The 16,407-nt window shown below is 38.9% G+C and overlaps 1 pseudogene; it reads left to right on the plus strand.

Moving 5' to 3' along the window:
- Window positions 1–498: 498 nt before the first annotated feature.
- LOC148785223 (uncharacterized) lies at window positions 499–4,116 on the plus strand (annotated as a pseudogene).
- Window positions 4,117–16,407: the final 12,291 nt, after the last annotated feature.

Consider the following 16,407-nt stretch of genomic DNA (forward strand, 5'->3'; position numbering starts at 1 on the left):
ATATAAATTGATCAGCTATACTTATTGAGTAGGCAGCTCATTCCTTGCCACGTACTTTTCAGGAGATAGGTTACACTGATTAGCCACATTGGAAGCGGTGCCGTCGTTTTTATTAGGTGGGTCAGCCGTGACTTCTAAAGTCAGAATTTTGATTATTGGGTTGTTAAATATTCTGGTCTTTTTTCGGATTTGTATTTTAAGTTGTGGTATGATATTCCTTGAGGTTATGTACATGAGGACATCTAGTGGGGGTAAATTTGAACTTTTGGTGATATCTAATACCTTTTGTGGTATATATATTATGCTGATAAATTAGAATTTATTTTACGAGTTGAAAGAGAATTACTTATAGAATGAGTTCTGATTAAAGAAAGGATGAAATAGTAATAATTAGATGTAGCGAGTAGGGGGCGCTACATTGGGTGGTATCAGAGCAGGTCTACGTTTCTAGGGTAATGATTATGAGATGTCCCTAATGATTGAATTGTTTAATGTAGGATGGCTTCTCAAGGTACACGTGCTAACCCAGTAGCTAGTAGAGAAGAATCAGCGGAGTCCGTAGAGGGCTCAGTGGCACCTGCAAGTGCAGGTGAGGTGGAAGTAGGTCGAGAGGGTGTTGGTGTTGATGCTCCTATTCCTCCCGGTGGTGCTCCAGTAGTAGGATTACCACCAGGGTATGCACAGATATTTCAAATGGCTTTTCAAGCCCAAGCACAAGCCCAAGCGTAGTTACTAGCACAAGCACGCGCATCCACTCCAGTGCCAGCACTAGTAGTCCCTACAATTGATCGTAATTATGAAAGAATTAGGAAGATGGGGGCAATAGAATTTGAAAGTACCTAGACCCAGAGATTGCTGAAAGATGGTGGAAAAAAGTTGAAGATGTGATGAATTTTGTAGATTGCACTCCAAAGAATCGACTTAAGTATGTTGTTTCTTTGTTCGTGGGTAAGGCCTTGATTTGGTGGAGGTTTGTAAAGAGGGGATATGAGCCAAGAGAAATAATTTGGGCTGAGTTTCAGAAAGAATTTGATGATAAATACAGACCCAAGATGTACCGAGACAAGAAGAGGATGGAGTTTCTGAATTTAGTGCAAGGGGATGATCAGACGGTGGCAGAATATGAACTCCATTTTGCGGCACTAGCAAAGTATGCACCAGAAGCAATAGCAACGCAGGAGGATCGTTGTTACCGTTTTGAGCAAGGGCTACGACCGGAGATCAGAAGAGGTCTCACAGTCAGAATTACAAATTTTAAAACTCTTGTTGAATCGGCGGTTCGGACGGAAGAAGCAGTAATGGAGGACAAGAAGAAGGGGGAAGAGAAGAGGAAATCAACCTATACAATAGGAGAATCGAATAGGTTGACCAAGAGGGGAACCGGTCGCTCATTCTCAGCGGGAAGTGGGAATTTTTCACGTGGTGGTCTTATTTTTCGAGGAAGTAGCGGACAGAGGTTCGGTGGATCCACGGGCTTTAACAGGGGTTCGTTTGAATGCAGTTCATTTGCTACGCCTTCTACTGGATCAGGAAGGGGAGCTGGACCGAGTTATGGTCGAGGACCAGTTTTTCCTCCGAGCTGTTCTACCTGTGGAAGACAACATCAAGGGCCATGTTGGCGACGAGAGGATATACCCAAGATTTGTTATCGCTGTGGAGGTAGAGGACACATAGCCAGGAACTGTTCCAGTCAGACTATAGGCGTGGTTGAAAGTGTTGCTAGCGGGAGCCAGAGCCAAAGCAGTGAGGGGAGTAGTGGCAGAGGAGCTAACAGAGGTAGAGGCAGAGGTAGAGGCACTGGCAATAGAGATAGTGGCCACACTATTGGTAGTGGTATGAGGGGGCCTGGAGCACAAGGTACTCAGGGACAGACCCAGGCAAGGATATATAACATTACCAGAGAGGAAGCCCCAGCATCGAATGACGTGATATCTGGTACGATATTATTATTTGACATTATGGCTTATGTTCTGATTGATCCTGGCTCTACACATTCATATATTTCATCCGAATTTGCATCTAAAATACCGGGGGAGAATAGTCCGTTGGGATGTAATTTGATGGTTTATTTGCCCATGGGAGGGGGTGTAGTAGTGAACAGTTTTAGGAAAGGGAGCTTAGTAAGAATCGGAGATGTAAATTTACCTGTAGACCTTATAGTGCTGGATCTGAAGGAGTTTGATGTGATTTTGGGGATGGATTGGTTAGCGCAACATAAAGCAATAGTTGACTGCTATAAAAAGGAAGTGATGATCGAATGTTCTGGCGAATCAAAAGTAATATTTGTGGGGGATCGTCAGGTAGTACCAGTTTGTGTAATATCAGCCATGGAGGCAAGACGACTGATGTTAGAGGGTTGTGAAGCATATCTAACCCATGAGGTAGATACCGAAAAAGGTTAATCCCACGTTGGAAGAAATCCCGGTAGTGAGAGACTTCCCTGAAGTATTTCCTGATGAGTTACCAGGATTGCCACCGCATAGGGAAGTGGATTTTGCCATAGAAACTCTTCCGGGAGTTGCCCCAATTTCTATTGCGCCGTACAGAATGGCCCCAGTGGAATTACAAGAGCTCAAAAAGCAAATTGAAGAATTATTGGGGAAAGGGTTTATCAGGCCAAGTACTTCGCCGTGGGGAGCACCAGTGCTGTTTGTGAAGAAGAAAGATGGGAGCATGAGGTTATGCATCGACTACCGGCAATTAAATAGAGTAACAGTGAAGAATAAATATCCATTGCCGAGGATTGATGACCTACTAGACCAGTTAAAAGGAGCTACAATATTTTCAAAGATCGATTTGAGATCTGGTTATTGGCAGTTGAGGATAGCAGAGAATGACATACTGAAGACAGCTTTCCGTACTCATTATGGTCATTATGAGTTTCTGGTGATGCCTTTTGGGTTAACAAATGCACCAGCGGCGTTCATGGCATTAATGAACCGTACATTTCAAGAATATCTGGATCACTTCGTTATTGTGTTTATAGATGACATTTTGGTATACTCGAGGGATAGAGATGAGCATGAGCAACATTTGAGGATAGTCTTACAGATTTTGAAAGAGAAAGAGTTATATGCTAAGTTAAGTAAATGTGAATTTTGGGTAAATCAAGTGGTTTTCCTTGGACATGTAGTATCTGGTGATGGGGTTATGTCTGACCCTTCAAAAGTAAAGGCTATTATGGAATGGAGAGTGCCAAAGAATGCCACTGAAGTTCGAAGCTTCTTAGGGTTGGCTGGATATTACAGGAGATTTGTTGAGGGTTTCTCTATAATTGTCGGTCCTCTAACCAAGTTGCTCAGAAAGGGGGTAGAATTTCAGTGGACGGAACAGTGTCAACAAAGTTTTGATGAGTTGAAGAAGAGACTGACCTCCAATCCAATTTTGGTTTTGCCGTCTGGTAGCGGTGGATATATTGTGTATACAGATGCTTCTAAACAGGGTTTGGGATGTGTGTTGATGCAAAACGGAAAGGTAATTGCTTATGCGTCCCGCCAATTGAGGAACCATGGATTAAATTATCCCACACATGACTTGGAGTTAGCCGCGATTGTGCATGCACTGAAGATCTGGAGACATTATTTGTACGGATAAAAATTTCAGATCCTTACTGACCATAAAAGTTTGAAATATATCTTGACACAGAAGGAATTGAATTTGAGACAAAGAAGATGGATAGAAGTGCTGAAGGATTATGATTGCACTATTGACTTCCATCCAGGGAAATCGAACGTGGTAGCAGATGCCTTGAGTAGGAAGAGTTCAAGTACATTAGCCAATCTGGGGAGTCACAATCAGACATTGCTACTGGAGATGAGGTCTATGAATACGAAACTAGAGGTTGATCAGGTAGCGGGTTTATTGGCAGCCTTGCAAATTAAGCCAGACTTTGTGGATCAGATCAAAGAAGCACAAACTCGAGATGCTTTCTTATTACGAATGTTGGAAAGAATAAGACTTGGTAAGAAAATAATTTTTTCAATAAGAGGTGATGGAGTAATAGTGAATGGGGGACGAGTTTGTGTGCCTGATACAGATGGGTTACGCGAAGCAATTTTACAGGAAGCTCACAATGCACCATATGCGATGCACCCTGGTACTACAAAAATGTATTGAAATTTAAGACCTTACTACTGGTGGCAGACAATGAAGAAGGATGTGGCTGAATTTGTGGCTAAATGTATGACATGTCAGCAAGTAAAGGCAGAACATTAGGCACCAGCAGGTAAACTGCGACCTCTATTAATACCAGAATAGAAGTGGGAGAAGATCACTATGGATTTTGTCGTGGGGTTGCCACGAACATTTAGAAAGCACGACGCTATTTGGGTAATTGTGGATAGATTGACAAAATCTGCTCATTTCTTGCCGGTACGAATAACTGATTCACTGGATAAGTTAGCTGGATTATACATTTCTGAGATAGTGAGATTACATGAGTGCCTGTATCGATTGTGTCCGACAGAGATCCCCGATTTATCTCACGCTTTTGGGAAAGTTTACAAAGGGCATTGGGCACAAAATTGCATTTCAGTACCGCATTTCATCCTCAAACAAATGGGCAGTCAGAAAGAACGATCCAAACCCTTGAAGATATGATGAGAGCTTGTACAATGGAGTTTAAGGGCAACTGGGATGATCATCTACCTCTAATGGAGTTTGCATATAATAACAATTTCCACTCTAGTATTGGTATGGCTCCATATGAAGATTTATAGGGAAGAAGGTGTCGCAGTCCGATTTGTTGGGATATAGAAGGACTAAGACAACTAAAAGGTCCGAAATTGGTGCAGGAAACAGTGGAAAAGGTACAGGTAGTTAAGAAATATTTGAAAGCAGCACAAGATCGACAAAAAAGTTATGTTGATCAACACCGAAGGGAGATGGAGTATGAAGTAGGTGATAAGGTTTTTCTGAAGATATCTCCGTGGAGGGGAATTCTGAGGTTTGGCAAGCAAGGGAAGCTGAGTCCGAGATACATTGGGCCGTATGAAATTATTGAAAGAATCGGACCACTGGCGTATCGATTGGCATTACCGGCGGAGTTGTCACAAATACATTATGTTTTTCATGTTTCGATGCTGCGACGATATCGGTCTGATCCTAGTCACATTATTCATGAGCCGGAGATAGAGATTTCTGAGGAGTTAACATATGTGGAGGAGCCTGCAGAGATTTTGGATAGAAATGTAAGGAAATTAAGAAATAAAGATATATCGATGGTAAAAGTGAGATGGAGTCATCATTCCCCAAGGGAGGCGACTTCGGAGGTTGAGGAGCATATGAAAGAGAAGTATTCCTATTTATTCCATTGAGCGGGTAAGTTACTTAAATTTCGGGGACGAAATTTTTATTAGGAGGGGAGAATTGTGACGTCCGTAGAATTTTGTACGTAATTGGTAATTATTAGAAATTTAAATTTAATTGGTAAATAAATTATAGATTGAATTTGGGATATAATAAAAACTTGTACGGATTAAATTGGAGTTCGCTATAATATTTGAAAGCAAATTATATTAATTAGAAAATTAGGAAGGACATAATGGGTATTTCGAGAAAAGTTTAATTAAATATATAAAATAATAATATTATATATATAAATAATATATTGTAGAATTGAGGAGAGAGAGAGTGTGTAGAATGAATGAGGCGGTGGGCCTCTCTTGTCCATATTAATATCCACACTTACGCATAATACAAACTCACACACACACATTCATACACACACAGCAGCACACACACACATTCATACACACAGAGGTATGGATATTGAATTTTAATTTTTATTAATTTATATAATTATATTATTTAATTATTTCATTTATTAAATGTTGATTATATTAAGCGATATACTATTTAATCGGAGTATTTTATGGTTTTGGCTATTAGTGTCGTATTAAATATCATAATTGCTATAAAAATAATATAGTTGGGTAATTAAAATATTAGATTTGTTAGATTTAATTATTACTATAGCTAATTTACACAATTCCATCGGAATGATTAATCAAATATGTAATTCAATGTATTATTGCTTAATTAAATTGCATAGCAACGGTAAATTGACAAAAAATTAGTAGAAATACTTCGGAAGTTATATTTTAGAAATATTATGTTATTAAAGGGGAAAATGAGGTTTCAATGGTAATATAATTTACGAATGTTATTAAAAATGATAGTTATAAATATATAAGGGGTTTGATTAAGTGAATTCTTATGAATTATTTGGTAAATTAAATATATTGATTATACGTATTATAATTTATTATAGGACGTGACGACAAGGTACAGGGTTGAGCAGTCTCTCGTAAAATAGAAGCATTTTGGGATATAAGGTAAGTATAGCTAATTGAATTTATATATATAGCTATGTGTGTAGTATTGTATATATTATATATATTGGTTTCTTGGATGCGATCATGGACTTGGCTTTATATTATTATACGTGGCTTTCGTATATTGATTGTTTACATAATTAGTTGTGGATTATTTGAATATTGGTGAAATTGTTACTATTTGGTATGTGATGGTAATGTAGAGATATGCGGGATATGATTATGTGATAATCATATAATTGATTGTTGATAAAATCAAATTGGGAGTTGTTATTGAGAAAGTGATTATTATAAAGAATAGAACGACGATTATGAGTTGAAATAAAAGATGATGCTTACCTAGTTGGGAACACAGTCAATGGTTTATGAAATTGTGATTGATGATAATGTGATTGATAATGAGATATGAAAAATATACGATTTAAGCTAGGTACCATGGCACGTAGGGTACCGGGGTATTCTGGGGCAGCAGGGAATATCCTGTGCTGTTAGCTACACACTGGAGTGGTGTGGGGGTACCATGTTTGTTGTGATGTCCTGTGCTATATTGCTACACAGCTGAAGTAAAAGAGTGTGGGGATATCACACAACGGGTATCCTATGCTGTATATGATATGATGATGGCCGGCGAAACCATTGACTGATGTACTCCAGCTAGAGTAAGTGGGGCCCTTAACTAATAAATGATAACGAATGAATATTATGTCGTGGATTGATTTACAGCTGTGAGTAAGTATTGTTGCTTATATCTGATGTTGTTGTATGACGAATGACTGTTGTCGGTATGACTGCATGTACGTGAATCTTTGTTTGTGTATATATATATAAATTGATCAGCTATACTTATTGAGTAGGCAGCTCATTCCTTGCCACATACTTTTCAGGAGATAGGTCACACTGATTAGCCACATTGGAAGCGGTGCCGTCGTTTTTATTAGGTGGGTCAGTCGTGACTTCTAAAGTCAGAGTTTTGATTATTGGGTTGTTAAATATTCTGGTCTTTTTTCGGGATTTGTATTTTAAGTTGTGGTATGATATTCCTTGAGGTTATGTACATGAGGACATCTAGTGGGGGTAAATTTGAACTTTTGGTGATATCTAATACCTTTTGTGGTATATATATTATGCTGATAAATTAGAATTTATTTTACGAGTTGAAAGAGAATTACTTATAGAATGAGTTCTGATTAAAGAAAGGATGAAATAGTATTAATTAGATTTAGCGAGTAGGGGGCGCTACAAGAGGTCTCCGTCAAGGAGATCCTCTCCTATCATATTTGTTTTGAAGGGAAAACGGATTGGCCCGAGAACGCATGAGTAGAAGCACGAGAAAGATTCAAGCGGTAAAAACGCACATAACTAAAACAAACTCTATGATCATCCGAGGGTGAACCTTGGTGTTCCCTGTCGTTCGCAGTAGTAAGTGGATCAAAAATAAAAAGATAACAAATTCCCACATAGAAGGCTATAGATTAAAGAAACAAACGAGATACGGTATTAAGATGAAAGTTTACCTTGTTTATGTTTCAACCGGTGATGCGCGTTCGACCCCTTGTTCACCTTGGGCTCAAAAGAAGGAGGTTCGAAGTAAATCAAAGAAAGAGGTAATTTTTGATTTACGATTTATGTACTTCTTGTTTTTAATTCAACCATTAGCCCATTTATTATGTTGTTGTTATGATTACATCGAACACCTGGGAACTCTAAGGGTACACCCCTTGGAATTATGATTTTATTACGTTTTGTTTTATTTACGTATTTTTTTATATTACTGCTTCCGCTTGTGCGTTCCCGGGTCGATCCACTCGCATTTTTTATGGTGCCTACATAACGTCAATGTCTATCTCTTTTTCATGATGAACAATAAAGTCCTTGAACTTCTCCACAAGAGATAGCATCTTAACCTCATGTTTATGTTTAGACGACCCTCAGTCATCTTCGCTTCGAAAAATGCTTCCATCACAGCGTATCCAAAATGTTGGTCCGATGCCGCATAAACTCATTTTATTTGGAGCATTATTGAGCCAACAACGTCCAGTGTGTCATACTGCTCATTGGTCATGGAAGCAAGTATGATGTTGCGGACCTTGCGATTTTCTCTTGCCTTAATCCTGAACGTTAAACGTTTTTTAGGCGAGGACCCCTTTCGCTAGTTCGATGGAAATGGCTTATTCATGACACAAGCCAAGTTTTGAAAATCGAGGTCAATCCTCAAATTTCTCAGCTAAATTATTGATTAATGTGTTCCATTAAATAAAATAAGTCCAAAAACTATAATGGAAGGCAGATCTTAGACATACATTCAAAATATAAAGTCGAAAAAATAAGTAGATTATTGTAATATTGTTCAAGTTAAGACTTGGTCTTTTAGTTATTAACCCCTCCCACTATTTTTACAAAAGCCCACCACTCTCAAGTGGGATTTCGGGAAACCATTTCCTAGTGGGCTTGGGATCCAAAATCACAATTTACCATGCCCTATTTTTACGATTTACATGGCAAAAGTCTCATGTGAGGTATCCATAACCATTCTGATGCCATGAGCTTCCCAAGATATTTTGCCTCTCCTTTTCATATGATCCCGAGGACTCAAAGCGAATCATGCTACTCGGTGTTAAACCCGACCCATACATATTGGGCTCAATTAGGTGGGTCTTTATTAAATTGGATTTAAATGAACACTACAAAAAATGCGAGATTTGGCACGGTCAGAGCAACCGTTCCAAAGCCCGTTCCATCATGGAACGATCTTTGGAACACATCAAGAATGGATATTGAAACATGACGTTAGGTGGAATATTTTCTTTGGGTTATAAATTTGGAACGGTTGGTTACTAAACCCGTTCCACATGCCATGCCAAAATAGTAATTGAAATTTGTTGCAACTCAATTTGCAACACTAAATTAGATTTAGGAATGGTCACAACCAAACCCTTCCTATATCTGTTGCAATATATATCCCAAAAGTGATAGTTCAAAAATGTATATTAAATTGTGGTACAATATGGAATGGTTTTTATACACTCCTAAGAAAATATGCCCAAAATCGTTCCAAAATATGAGTTTTATTTAAAAAGCAATGTGTTTCTAAAATCGTTCCAAAAACTGCTAAAAATTGGGACGGTTCTTTTAAATTGGTCTTTAGGTATTGCTGAGTCTGTTCCAACTGAAATTCAATGTCTATATTACAAACGGTCTTACTGATCGTTCCAAAAACCTTATCACCCGTCGCAAAAGTATGAATTAATGGCTATTTTTTAACGGCTAGATAAATGTTCCTATACCTGTTCCAAAGACCATTCTAAATTTTTCTATATAAATGTGTTCCTCTCTTTCCATTTAATCTCACTATCTTCTTCCATTCTTCTTATTTTCTCTCTATTTTCTCAATTTCTCTCGAATTTTTTTATACTCTCACTATCCTACTAATATTTTTTTATTCTTGTTCGTGAATTCTGTCTCGAATTTTTGTTGATAATTGGAGTTATTTTGATTAAGTAACAACTTTAACCCTTTATTTGTCAATTGATTATATTTGGTGTAATTTTGCTAATTAATTGAATTTAATGTTATAATATATATGTGTGTGTGGGACTAATCATCATGTTAAGATACTGGAGTAGATGGATGTATGAGAAGAACCTTCTGAATAGGACGGGTCTTACTCTGGATTTTCATAATGGTGTTGTTATATTTATAGAATGGGCGAAGTCTCAACATGCATATATGGATGGTGAGAAAATTAAGTGTCCTTGTCGGAAGTGCAAAAATAAAGTTTTCAAAACAACGGACGAGGTAAATTTCAACCTATTTATGAAAGATTTTATGCCGAAATATTATATATTACTGCCCTCTAGAGCTTGTTGCTCGGGGTGATTGGCTAGATTAACATTAGGATTGCCCACCGGAAGAGATTTAGGGTCCTGAGTCTCTACTCTTGGTCGTGTACGAGGTTTTCCTCTACCACATGGGGAATACATTGTTTATACGAGAGTATTTGGAATAATTAATATACAATATAATTAACAAGGAAATTTTTATTTATTATGGTTTTTATTATTACGAACTAACAAACGCGAATTTTTTTTCTAGGGGATAAATTTGTTAGATCAAACATAGAATAATAATTAAATTTAGGGATAATATACAGTGGTAACATAAAATATAAATATAGATATACACACAAAAGATGTCCAGCTAGGAGCATCAAAGTTAAGACCGCTATGTACAACATAACCCAAAACAAACATCCCTATAGACTACCTATATATAGGCAAAACCTCTTGCTGCTACCACAAATAGCTTATAGAGATAGTTCTTATTTTCTCATTATCATATAGAAATAGTTTTTATTTTCTTACTGATGCGTGCGATTTTAGCACGGGTCCAAAGTCGTTGGATCTTGATGTTGGATTTGGGCTAATTGAGCAAAAGAACTTGAGAAAAAGGACCTACAAAAGAATATGTTAGCACTCCGATGCTTAAGTTAGTCCCGAATTTAAGAATAAATAAATGTAGAGATAAATTATACCAATAAATTGTGATAAAAAACAAGAATTTCATAAGCAAAAATGTGAGTTGAAAGTGAGAGAGAGATCTTAAGAGAGTTTTCAGATTGTTGAAGGGGATCTACTGAGGGGTGCCACCTATATTTATAGTGGAGGAGTTTCGCAGGGACTCTAGAGAGAGTTGTGCATCCAAGAAGGAAGGTGGGATTCTGGTGGATAAGGTCGTACCTTATCCCCTTCTTGAGCAGCACGTCTTCGGATGAGGAAGGACTCCCTCTTCGTGAAGACTCTTGCCTTGCGAGGAATCCTCTTAGGCTGAGGAGTCCAGTTTCTTGAGTGGACCTCCCTTCCCTCGAGTTAGCCTTGGAAGGGGGCAATAGGCCTTCGTACTAGGCCCTTTCTTGGACCAAGCTTGGTGAGGCAGGCTTCTCTCTTTGACAGACTCTGGTGTGGTGGGCTTTCTCTTAGGCTGAGCCTAGTGGGCCTCCTTCTTGAGCTGAACCTGCAGCAAGGGACTCCCTTCTTAGGCTAAGCCCGACACTTTTGGGCAAACTACCTCCATCATGGGCTAACAAGCCTGACTTGGGCTTTGCATTTCTACTTAGGTTAATCGCTTTCAGGCCACATCCATCACTTACGGTCATCGTGCCCCTTCTCTTCTCCTCTTTTAATGGTGAGCCTCTACCCTCCGAACGTCCCTATCCTAGTTTCCCCGTTGCCCTAGAAGTCTCCCTAAGCCCCCCAACTATCTCAATGTTTGTACATATTGCCACCCAGGTGACAATAGTAATTTCTAAAGAAAGATTCAAGATACGTCTTAATTTTTTCTATGTGCTCCTTTTATATGCTTTATATCCAGCCTTCACATCCTCTAGTTGTCTTTTGAGACCTATAATTTCAGTTAATTGCTCAAGGATGAGATCCTTTTGCTAGTAGATGATGGTCCAATCTTTGCATTCATTTCTATTTCTCTCATAGAGAACTCTATTATGGTTAGCCAATATATCTAGGACAACTTCATCGGGGACACTCCCAATCCCCTAGTCTTCAGACTATGGTGATAAGTGATGGGAGGATTATGCTACCTTACGATTATAGAATCCCCAAACGGATTAACAAAATTCTCACGCCTGACATTTGGTACATTACTTCCTGTTGACCCCATCCTGCAAATAGATACTCTTAGCACCAAATTTAACCAAAAAGTGCACAAAATCAATCCCTAAGACATACATGTGAAACCTAGTCTACCAAAACCCACATGCCAAAATATAACTTCACCATTTGAAACCTAGGCTCTAATACCACCTTTATCACACCCCAAGGCCTGGACAACACACACTTTCCTACCTTAGGACGCGACGTGTATGTGTACGATCTATTGAGATCCATCCTAGAGAGCCATGAACCCAACCACATTCAAAGGAAGATCAAATTCAATGCTAAAGAAAAAGGTTCCATAAGTAATTACACATTAAGAGTAGGTAACAAAAATACATAATTACATGTACATGTAAAAAAAGTATTTTTACAAACTTTAGGAGTAACGCTCTTACTCATAGTCACACCCGTGACTCGATGCAAAATTAGGAGGATGCTATTGATAGTGTCAGGTAATTATCCATTACTTTATGTGTCCACCTGGTTTGGAGGAGGAAATAATACAAAATATATAAGCAAAGTCTTAGTGAGGTCGGTGATAGGGTGCAAGAGCATTAAAACGGTAGCAAATAATATAAAAAAATTGTTTATAAAAAAAACTTTTACCGCTTGCTTGCAAAGCCTATTTAAAGTAACATGTATGAAACCAAAAGGATAGATAATTCAAGAGGTGCCAAAAGCTTGTGAAGAACCAGATCAGGCAAATATCCCCTTTTGACTCCCAAAAGACCATTTGCTATATTATCCTTCAAGTAGGGAGTGACCCTGTGACTGCTTAGAAATGCCAATCACAGCCATAGACAATCTTCAGCCTATTTGTGTTAAGACTACCAAATTGAAACTAGGGATCAAAGCTTCTATTGGTAACCCCATGCAACTTCAACGTGCCCCACAAACCGTCCAGCCTAGGGCTCAATGACCACATTATATTGAAAACCAATAATAATATCGTATAGGAGAGCAGATAAGCATGCCATGATACTCCTTACTTAAAGATAAACTTTACTTGCAAGCAATATAAAAACATCATGAAGATGAAATAAAACGATCTAACCGTCATTGAATCAAATAAAGTAAAATGTGAATTTTCTACAGAATTTCATTTCATTTGTTTGAAAAAAATGATGGGGATAATTCGAGATATAATCACCTTCAAAATATATAAAATTACAATGATAATAATTAATACTCCTCCAGATTTTGCAAATACTAGTACAATTGGTTAGCGACACACAAAGTAGAGTTCCAAATGCTAGTTAGCTCTGGTTCACGGTTGTCCTTATGTGGAAATATTACCAGTTCGAACATAATTAAATATTCGAATAATTAAATCTCAACTAGGATAGAATAATTAAATCTATGTTGTTTGAAATATTATCGTGACACTCAATTGCTTATACTCTTTTAACTAGGTAGATGCTAATATTTTTGTATAATCATTAATATTTTTATCAATATTTAAGGGATAAAACAATTATCCCTTAAATCCTAGTATTAATTTCATATTATTCTAACTATCACAAATATACACAAGTATTTGAATAAGTTAAGTAAATAATTTAATTAACAGTAATATTTTGTCTATTTAGCAATTTAATAGGATAGCCACAACTAATACTACTTATAATCAATTAACTTGGTAAATAAAACTAATACACAATTACGCCTCCTTTCTTCAGGTGATTAACTATGATATTACCCTTAATAACTCTTTATTTTTTGTTTATTTCTTTTTGAACCAGTCCTCAAGCTCGCAATTGTAGAGGGCTAAGAGGCCAAGGAAGGAGGCTGAAGGGTTTGTGTAAGGGAGCGGTTGTTAGGCTAACGAGGAGGAAGACTGAAGGGATGGGGTGGAAGGGCGGCAGTAATATGGCTCTAAGTGGTCGGTGCGGAAAAGGTGGAGGGGCACTATGGATGGGGGATGAGGGGGCGGTGTTGGGTGGGTGAAGGAGCTATGGGGAGAGGGACTAGTTTTGGGGATGGGAGGGCATAATAGAGGCTCAAGGGGCTTACGGGGGGAAGGTACGGGTAACTTTTGTTGAATGGGAGAAAGATCATGTAACTTATATGTTATTTAACTTTATTTATAAATATCTATATATTATATTGTAACAAAAAGAAAATTAATGTCAAAAAAAATTGTCAAGAATATTTTAGAAAAATTCAAATTAATCCACAATTTAATTTCAAATTATAGTCCAAAATAAACAATATATCATTTGTTCGTCTGAGTGTCTTTGTTCGTATGATTTCGTGGCCGTCATTTTTCGTCTAAGTGTTGTTGTTCGTCTGAGTTGCTGGATTGTTTGTTGAGTGTTGTTGTTCGTTTGAATTCACTACTGCGCGTGGTTTTTATCTGATTTTTCTGTTGATTTGGTTGGTCTCGTCGTGTTCATCTCACCATCGCTGAGTTTTTTCTCGTTGTTGGTTCGCTGGTGGTTTCACCAGTGGTTTCGTCCGAGCTGATTGTGTGCTGACTAGGCACTGACTGTGTGCTGATTGGACATCTAACTGTGTACTGACTAGGCATTATTTGAGCTCTGACTGGGAGGTTGGTTGCTGCTAACTGGGCATACTAGGTATTGACTGGGTTGGACTAGGGTTTGACTGGACCCATTTGGGGGTTTGATTGCCCATTTGAGGGTTTCACTACCCATTTGGGGTTTGACTGGCCCTGAACAATTGGAGGATGTCTGCTGCGACAGGGGGCTCGTCGCCCCCGTTGCGTTCTTATCAAGATGTTGTTGTTGATGCAGTTGTGCGTCCACCGCTGCCACCGATATCATTTCATACAACTTTATTTCACCCGATGGGTATTCTCACACGAGATCAAGGGATGAAGGTGTTGCGTTTTTCTTCCGACCAAATTGCCAAATTATATCTTCCATTCCGTTATGCCTTGGTGGGGAAACTTTGTCATTGTTATCCGTCCATGCAAAATGTCCATCATTGGATGCTTGCCCAAGGATTCTGTGGTGATTTCTCTATAGGGGCTATTAATGTCAGGCATGTTTTGTCAAGTTTGCGCTTGAGGAGGACTATACGAAGCTTTGGATTAAATCAATTTGGTTTGTGGAAGGCTTCCCTATGCGTGTATTTAAATAGACACCAACGTTCAATCCAAGGGAGGAATTGTCGACAATTCCAATGTGGGTTCGCTTGCCGGAATTGCCGATCCAGTTCTTTGTTCAAGACGCCTTGTTTAGTATTGCTCGTTTGTTGGGGACACCTCTCTGGACGGAAGTCTCTACTGCCACATTGGTTCGTCCTAGTGTGGCGCGCGTATGTGTTGAAATTAATCTTCTGGAGCCGCTGCAAACAAAGATTGGCCTAGGATTTGGACTGAGGTTATTATCCAACCGGTGATTTATGAATGACTTCCTAAATACTGTGGGACTTGCAAGCACTTGGGACACGATGAGGATGAGTGCTATGAGAAGCATAAGTCAAAGGCCCATGTTTGACTAGTTGATAGGGATGGTCAAAGGCTGCTTGTTCCTAATGATGAGGATCTTCGTTGTGAAGTTGGATGCGCAACGAGCACAGAGGGACTTGAGAGATCGACATAAAGGTAAACATGTTGTTTTTTAAGATAGTACAGCCCGATCACGCCTTGGGCTAGTACTACTGGTCCGAAGGGGGCAGAGGATGGAATACATGAAGGTGTGGTCCATAATGATGTGTCCAAAACTGTCGTGGAAGAGGTGGTGTGTTCACTGAATGTTGTGAATGGAGGAACGACGGAACTTAGTCATGTCTCACATACTACACTGACGGATGACCATTCTAGGAGTGGGATGGAGACGGCGGTACTGGCGATGGTGCCTAAGTTGCTGGAGTTGTGGAAGAATGTGGTAGTTACCAGATACAAAGGCACAACACTAAATTTTTATTGTTTTCCTTTTTCTTTTTTTGGACCAAGGAATAATACAACATATTTTTGGTCGGTGGTCCGTCTGAGACGAGGCCGGAAGTTAAGCAGGCAGGTGCATATGCTGTGCCAGCACCACAGATAGCAGATGTGCCTTGTGAGCTGCTAGGGTGTGTGGTTAATACATCGGATTAGGAGTTGCCTAGTTGTGCTACAGTTATAGACGACGAGGTCTTGGGCCCGACAGGAGAGGGTGTGCTTCAGATGGATGAGGTGGATGTGCTAGGACGTTGGCACGTCACCGTCGAGGTCGGTCCATGGGAGACGCGCCTACGGACCATTCTGCTTCGTCGAATCACGAAAAGGCAGTTTCCCCATCCCGTTGAATTGTCACAAGGAGTATTGTATGGTCTACTCTTCCTTGATCGATGAGAGACTTATTAATGTATGTGGATTAGGAATAATCCTATACAGAGAAATTTGAATCGGGTCAGAAAGCAGCATCATCTGGATTTCCTGGCTATAATGGGGC

The sequence above is a fragment of the Sesamum indicum genome, linkage group LG10 (assembly GCF_026168435.1).
Source record: "Sesamum indicum cultivar Baizhima isolate 11 linkage group LG10, ASM2616843v1, whole genome shotgun sequence".
NCBI classification, from domain to species: Eukaryota; Viridiplantae; Streptophyta; class Magnoliopsida; order Lamiales; family Pedaliaceae; genus Sesamum; species Sesamum indicum.